This window comes from Schistocerca nitens, chromosome 4, assembly GCF_023898315.1.
Source record: "Schistocerca nitens isolate TAMUIC-IGC-003100 chromosome 4, iqSchNite1.1, whole genome shotgun sequence".
Taxonomy (NCBI): domain Eukaryota; kingdom Metazoa; phylum Arthropoda; class Insecta; order Orthoptera; family Acrididae; genus Schistocerca; species Schistocerca nitens.
Window position 1 is genome coordinate 631400049 of NC_064617.1, and position 7834 is coordinate 631407882.

The following is a 7834-nucleotide window of genomic DNA, read 5'->3' on the forward strand; positions in this document are numbered from 1 at the left end:
GGCACATATCGAACATTTGTGAATGCCTAAAAAAACTTTTTGAGTTTTTGTATGTGTGTGCAAAGCATTGTGAAAATATCTCAAATAATAAAGTTATTGTAGAGCTGTGAAATCGCTTCAATCATTTGTAATAACCCTGTATGTTGTACTACACTCTTTAGCCTCTGTTCTTCCTAGGCGTTCGAGTTATCTCCGTACCAAATTTCATCAAAATCGGTTCAGCGGTTTAGTCATGAAAGCATAACAGACAAAGTAATTTTCGCATGTATAATATTAGTATGGATACATGGTGTGGTTGTTAGAAACATAATTATGTGACTTGCCACAAAGTTTTATTTTCATCTGTCGACTTCACACAACAGTTATCATTCCTGTTGTGGGCTTTTCAGTAAAGATAACAACGTTTGTGTAAAGGCTAATATTTGTACATTCACCTGAATGTATCCAGGGATTAGTGGTATAATGTGAAAAGGCTTTCACACAGTGACGTGTCTTGTTTTCATTAGCCTACATTGCGAATCAAAAGAAAGTTTTGATCTAGATAATCCATACATGAACGCACACGCAGATATAGCTCAGGATAAACCTTCGGTATGTGAAGATGTACGTACAACGTCACAGGGTAAACTAGACATTGTGTGTGAGCTCTCTAATGATTGTGAAACTAATCCAGCTCATTCTAGCGACTGCACATCAAGTTACTTAGTTGATTCAGACAACGCAAAATGGCCTACAACACAGATGATTTTGTTATGACAACCTTACTCAAAAGAGTCCCTCCAGAACAAATAACTGAATTTGATAGTTGTCCTAAGGCTGATTCTAATCGACGCCTCACTTCCAAAAATTACAGTAACAGTTCATGCAATGGTGACATTGTTCAGAGAAAATGGTTAGTTTATTTAAAAACTGCATATGCTGTTTATTGTTTGTACTGCAAACTATTTCTAATATTAAAATATCACTCACTTCGGGTGGTTACAGTAACTGGCAGCACATTTATGAGACATTAGGCTAGGTCCCAAGTGCTCTTAGAATCGCACAAAGAGTGGGCGGATCTCTTCAGAAGATTAAAATCTGGAGAAGCTGGCGATGCAGGAACTCCGCAGATATTAAATGCGGAAACCTGGCACTAGAAAGGTGTAATCGAACGCCTTATAGCAATTACTCATTTATTGGCTAGACACTGTCTTCCTTTAGAAGGAACTTCAGACAAACCGTTTGCTCACAACAATTGGATTTTTTTTAAGTTCGTCGAAATATTTAGAAAATTTGATTCAGCTCTAGGAGAATGTATAAAGAGACCAACTCGTGCTGAAAATAAGTCTCGTCCTTATCAGGGGAAAAACATACAAAATGAAATAATTCACGTTCTCCATCAAAAAATTAAAAATAAAATATCGTCTTTAATGAAAGCTCCCGAATATTATAGTATTCGCACTACATGCCATTTATTTCTGGTGTTCAGCAAATGACAATGATAATGCGTTTCATTAATGTGAATCCTACTGATGTTAATACTTGTCATATAAATATTAGTGAACGTTTTCTTGGCTTTGTACCTGTAAGAGATACATCTGATTTGGGGCTTACAGAGGTAGTCTTAAAACAGTTAAAGAAAATGGAAATAACTTTGGAGGACGTTAGGGGGCAAGGCTATGAAGACATGGACGTAGGACTGCCAAGGCAGATTTTAGATAAAAATCCTAAACATTTTCTGTTCCGTGCAGTAACCATTCCCTAAATGGAGTTGTGAAAGTTGCTGCAAAGGTATCAGAATATGCAGTTTCATTCTTTTGTTTAGTGACAAAAATTTGTGATTTCTGTTCTGCATCAACACGATGCTGGGAAATTTTGCACGACTTTATATATCTACCCTAACGTTGAAGCTAGTGAGTACAATAAGATGGGAAAGAAGGGTTGATGCAGTCGCTCCTCTTAAGTCTATGACGCGCTGGTTGAAATAAACGAAGACGAAAATACGGTCAGAATGGTTACAGATATAGGCCTATCGAAAGCTATTGAATTACTAGAAAAGATAACAGAGTATTTCACAAACTGCAGGAAGGACCTCAAATTCCCAGATTACCTACTACATTCTTTGAGGTTTCCCTTAATTATTGTGCTGCTATTCATGGGAAATGTATAAGGATACGTTGTTGTGAAAAAAGTGGTTCTCTTTTTTGGAAATGCAAAGGCTACTTCTCCATAGTACTTTTGGCATTGGTTAATGCGAACTCTAAATTCGTTGCGATAGTCGTCGGTTCATACCGTGGCAAGGAGAAAATGGCATATTTAAGGATACAGACTACTTTTCCGGCTCAATATTATGTTAAAATCAACACCTATTTCTTTCAAGCACTGTTTATAATGTATCTGTTTTACAGATGTTTTGTTAATATTAGGTAATGCAGCACACTTTCTAAACAAATTAGAAGTATTTTGGATATTTTTGAACCTTCTTAGAGTTATTAAAAAATTACAAAGAAGTTTTTTTTTCCAAAATGCTTCTTTAAGGAGACCAAATTTTTACCAGATATGCATGACATGATGGCTGAAGTACTAGATCTATTTAATTCCACGTATTATGTATATTACAAGGATAAAAAATATCACATCTGACATTTTAATTTTTATAATTTTTCCCTCATAAAAATGTATTTTCTATAATTTAGTTGATTTTGCAATAAAACTTAGGTCTACTACATAAGTATGGACTATTGCAAGGTATAGAAAAAATTTAGAGCAATGCTTTATAAACTTTAGGAAATATCTGCACCTGAATGCTGAAAAATACAACTTGTGGAAAATTGCGAATGAAGATTTCTGAAGCATAGTCTTCATACTGCAGCATTTCTTCATCTTCAAGCTTCCTCTTGACAGTCTCTTAGATTTTTTTTTTTTTTTGGTAACTTGAAGAGCGAATCTTTCAGCTTTATGCACCCATTGTCTGTCACAAATAAGCAAATTGACTTCCATATTAGAGCTACATTTTACGCCAAAATTTCTCAGGACTTGCAACCTTTCTATCACTCCATCATTTAAACATATCACTGCGTCTAGTACACCAATTTTTAATGTATTTAGTCGTACAAAAACATTCTTGGATAACCTTTCCCATACACAATTGCTGAAACTTTCATTTGTATTCTGAGTGTGCCTATGAAGACATTTACTAAGCAAAGCAGGCTCACTCAGGTCTGTAAAAATTGGTTTATTTCATTCATAACAGGTTCAGGAAGAGAATGCTTATGACGGTATATTTGATCACTTTCTTTTGCTTTTTGGTAACCACACCATGAATCTGTTCCTTTGGGGCAAAGTCCGTGAACAGGGTGGTCATCTGTGGACAACTTATGAAAATAGGTGGCCCATACAGCTTTTCTCATTGCTGTAACATCATTCAGAGATGCAATTCGTCTAATGGCTAGTCCATAATAACTCTGAAGAAGGTCTATTTCGGTTTCTGTCAATCTGCCTCGGGCAGACCGAGATTTTCCATCAGATAGCAACTTTCGTTTCATTTTCCTCAATCTAGAACCCATCATCTTTTGCACATGTCCACAACACTCCAGTTTTGTTAAAAAGGTATCTCTATAAACATTGAACTCATTAATTTTATTGAAAGCTTTAGAGTCCCCAACGCCTAGCTACTTTGTATATCTAACGTTATAAATGGGCACCGATCTCTGAAATATTTTTGAAGCTCCATAACACTCCATAGTCCACTGTAACCACCATAATTCTTAGAACACTGCTGTTCAATATGTCCTTCAGTGTTACCATGGGAGGTGTGGCAGTACTTAGATAAGCACTCAACATCAACAACATTTCCATTCTCCAGAGAAGTAGCACAACACCATTCAAGGAACGATGTCCTCTATGTTGCCATGTCCCATCAAGTGCAATAGCAATGTCCCTGGTGCCACTAATATTTACAGTTTCTTCTACTGTACGTTTCATAGATGCTTTAGACACAACTGTCAAGGCACCTAAAAGTTTTTTATGTACTTGCTGAACCTATTGGGAGGAGGAGAAAGGTCCAGCAAACCACAAAACGTTTGAGCAGCCTCTTTTCCTTTTCCTATTGAATGCATTGCGTACACTAACTCCAAACTCACATCATATGAATTATGCACAATGTTCGAAGTCATTTTCGAGGTAGATCTACACAGATCTACACAGAACAACTAATTTTGACGCTAAAACCATCCTGCTATTTTGTTGTTCAGTTATTTCCAGACAGCCTACACCATCACATTGTTTACATTTCGGCACACAGAACAACTAATTTTGACACTAAACCGTTTCTGCTAGTTTATTGTTTAGTTATTTCCAGACAGCATACACAATCACACTCTTTACATTTCGCCACTTCCTTTAGGCCTATCAAAGAAGATAAGTTGCCCACATCAATAACAACAAATCCACTACAAACAGCGTCATTGTTAACACAAAAATTTGAATCACCAGGAGGCGTGCCATGTGGGAGTTTCTTCCCTAAAGAACTGATACATAGGTTACTTTCAACAGTGTGGCTTGCTTTGTTTGTGAACTGGTTACCATGGAATTCCCTTTTATTGAATTTCTTGATGCGTGGCATAGTTCGTATTTATTGCACACTAAAGGATATGAACTTCCACAAATATATGCAGCACTTGGGCAACAAACATTCAGTAACACGTGAACAAACTGCTTCAGTGAAACAAAAGTAAATATAGCAAAGATAATCATTCACAGACCTTCAATGTTAACATACACAATGTATCATACGTATAATCGCTGGGAACAGAAAGTTCACAGTTCTTTTCCAAATAATACTGGTTTCTGTAACAGAAATAAAGGGGAAGTGGCGGCATACATGACAGTAACTTTAAAATTTGGTATACCCTATAACGTATATATCAATGTAATCAGGAAAGACTATAGAATTTAATAAAATCATAAAAAATCGATTTTTCCACCATTTATAAGTACCCTGTATCCTGAATAAGACGGCAATGGGGAAAATGATGATGAACAGAGACGTATTTCCAGCAGATGAAGAGCTTCCACTGATTGAAATCAAGATGGCGTTTGTTATAGTTGGCGACGAGTCATTCCACTTGCGAAAGCAAAGGAACAGGCAACGCGACTCAATAAGATAGTTCCTGTATTTACCTGACAGCCAGGGTAAGACGTTACCGGGAACTGAGGAATGGATCTAATTTCATTTACAGGGTGTACATAAAGTCCAGGAACACTGTTAATTATTTATTGCACAAGAACCAAACATTGTAGAGATATCACACATACGACATTTTGAAGAAAAACCCTGAAAGGTTTTTTTTTTTTCATGTATACCGCCACAGCGTAGTTTGGTAATTTGGCGATATTCAGAGCTATTCGTAAACAAGACGAGTTTAGGTGCAGAACGAGCTTTTTGTGCGCTGGAGTTTGACAAAAACAAGTGTGCTACAGCTGTTCAATGGATGTTTCGAACCAAGTACGGTAGGAAGCCACCAACAAGGAAGGCTATTTACCACTGGCACAACAAATTCATTACGAGGGGTTGCTTGTGCCCATCAAAGAGAAGCGGCCGTCCCAGTGTGAGTGAAGTGAATGTGGAGCGCCTACAAGAGACATTCATAAGGAGTCCAAAGAAATCGGTGCGTCGTGCAACTCGTGAATTCAAACTGGCTCCAATGTCACTGTGGAAAGTCATTCAAATTGGAGATGTGCAGAAGCTCAATGACGACGACAAAGACAAGCGTTTTGAGTTTTTTTCGCAGTTGCAACAATTGAATGAGGATGGGGATGGCATTTTTGATCGCTTAATTTATAGCGACGAAGCCACTTTTCACACTAATGGGAAAGTGAACAGGCATAATTGTCGCATCTGGAGTACAAAGCATCCACATGAATGGATTGAATCTGAGCGTGACTCCCCAAAGGTAAATGTTTTTTGTGCCTTGTCACGTCGAAAAGTGTACGGGCCATTCTTCTTCGCCGAGACCACTGTCACTGTATATTCCTACTTGGACATGTTGCAGCAGTGGCTGATGCCTCAAATGCAATCGGACCCTCCGTTCATCTTTCAGTAGGATGGGGCTCTACACCATTTTCATCGTGAAGTTCGTGGGTACCTGAACACGGAGCTGCAGAAGGGGACAGCTGTTTCATGAAATGGCCTCCCCGATCACCAGATCTCACTCCGTGTGACTCTTTTCTGTGGGGACACATTAAAGATCTGGTGCATGTATCGCCTCTACCACGTGATGTAGCAGAGCTCCGGGAGAGAATACAGGGAAGCGACTGCCACAGTCGACGATTCCGTGCTGGGACGGGTATGGCAATAATGATTGCTGTATTGACGTCTACCGGGTCACTCATGCTTCGCATATCGAATATTTGTAAACTTTCAGAGTTTCTCTTCAAAATGCAATATGTGTGACGTCTGTACAATGTTTAGTTCTTGTGCAATAAGTAGTTGAAAGTGTTCCCGGACTTTAAGTACACCCTGTATTTCTGAAATAATATCACGCATTATTCCATACAAAAATTCAAATGCGGTGTAAATATTAATCCAGACAAAACTTCAAATGCTGTGAGCGTCATAGTTCGCGAAACATTAAAATCTCTGTGCAAACACTTGGTACCTATCTTCATGCCTCCTCGATCTCGAGAATCTTTCCGGAAAAATGTATATTATGATTGACAATCATTTGAAAGTGGAGATCAGTTCAAAAGAAGTTTCGTTAAACAAAATTCTAGTCACTGAATTTTTTCTTGAAGTTGTACTGGTAACAGAAAATTGTTTCAAGAGAACGACTGTTATGTGTATGCCTCAGTGTTTTTTTATGTAAAAATATTATTTGGAAATGTGTGAATGTTTTACTAAACAATTACTGTACATTTAAAAATGCCCCAGATGTTCCTAAACAGATCATACACACGAAAATAACACGTTTTTCACAGACGTCAGCAGCTTTGTATACAAATGTGCTAGTCATGTTTTATATGCTATGCACGAAATTAATTGCAGTTATGTGTTCTTCGATTATTTTGCCTCAGTTGCACATAAACAACTATATATGTTTTCTCTGTTGACTAACATCTTTCAATTATACACTCCTGGAACTTGAAATAAGAACACCGTGAATTCATTGTCCCAGGAAGGGGAAACTTTATTGACACATTCCTGGGGCCAGATACATCACATGATCACACTGACAGAACCAAGGCACATAGACACAGGCAACAGAGCATGCACAATGTCGGCACTAGTACAGTGTATATCCACCTTTCGCAGCAATGCAGGCTGCTATTCTCCCATGGAGACGATCGTAGAGATGCTGGATGTAGTCCTGTGGAACGGCTTGCCATGCCATTTCCACCTGGCGCCTCAGTTGGACCAGCGTTCGTGCTGGACGTGCAGACCGCGTGAGACGACGCTTCATCCAGTCCCAAACATGCTCAATGGGGGACAGATCCGGAGATCTTGCTGGCCAGGGTAGTTGACTTACACCTTCTAGAGCACGTTGGGTGGCACGGGATACATGCGGACGTGCATTGTCCTGTTGGAACAGCAAGTTCCCTTGCCGGTCTAGGAATGGTAGAACGATGGGTTCGATGACGGTTTGGATGTACCGTGCACTATTCAGTGTCCCCTCGACGATCACCAGTGGTGTACGGCCAGTGTAGGAGATCGCTCCCCACACCATGATGCCGGGTGTTGGCCCTGTGTGCCTCGGTCGTATGCAGTCCTGATTGTGGCGCTCACCTGCACGGCGCCAAACACGCATACGACCATCATTGGCACCAAGGCAGAAGCGACTCTCATCGCTGAAGACGA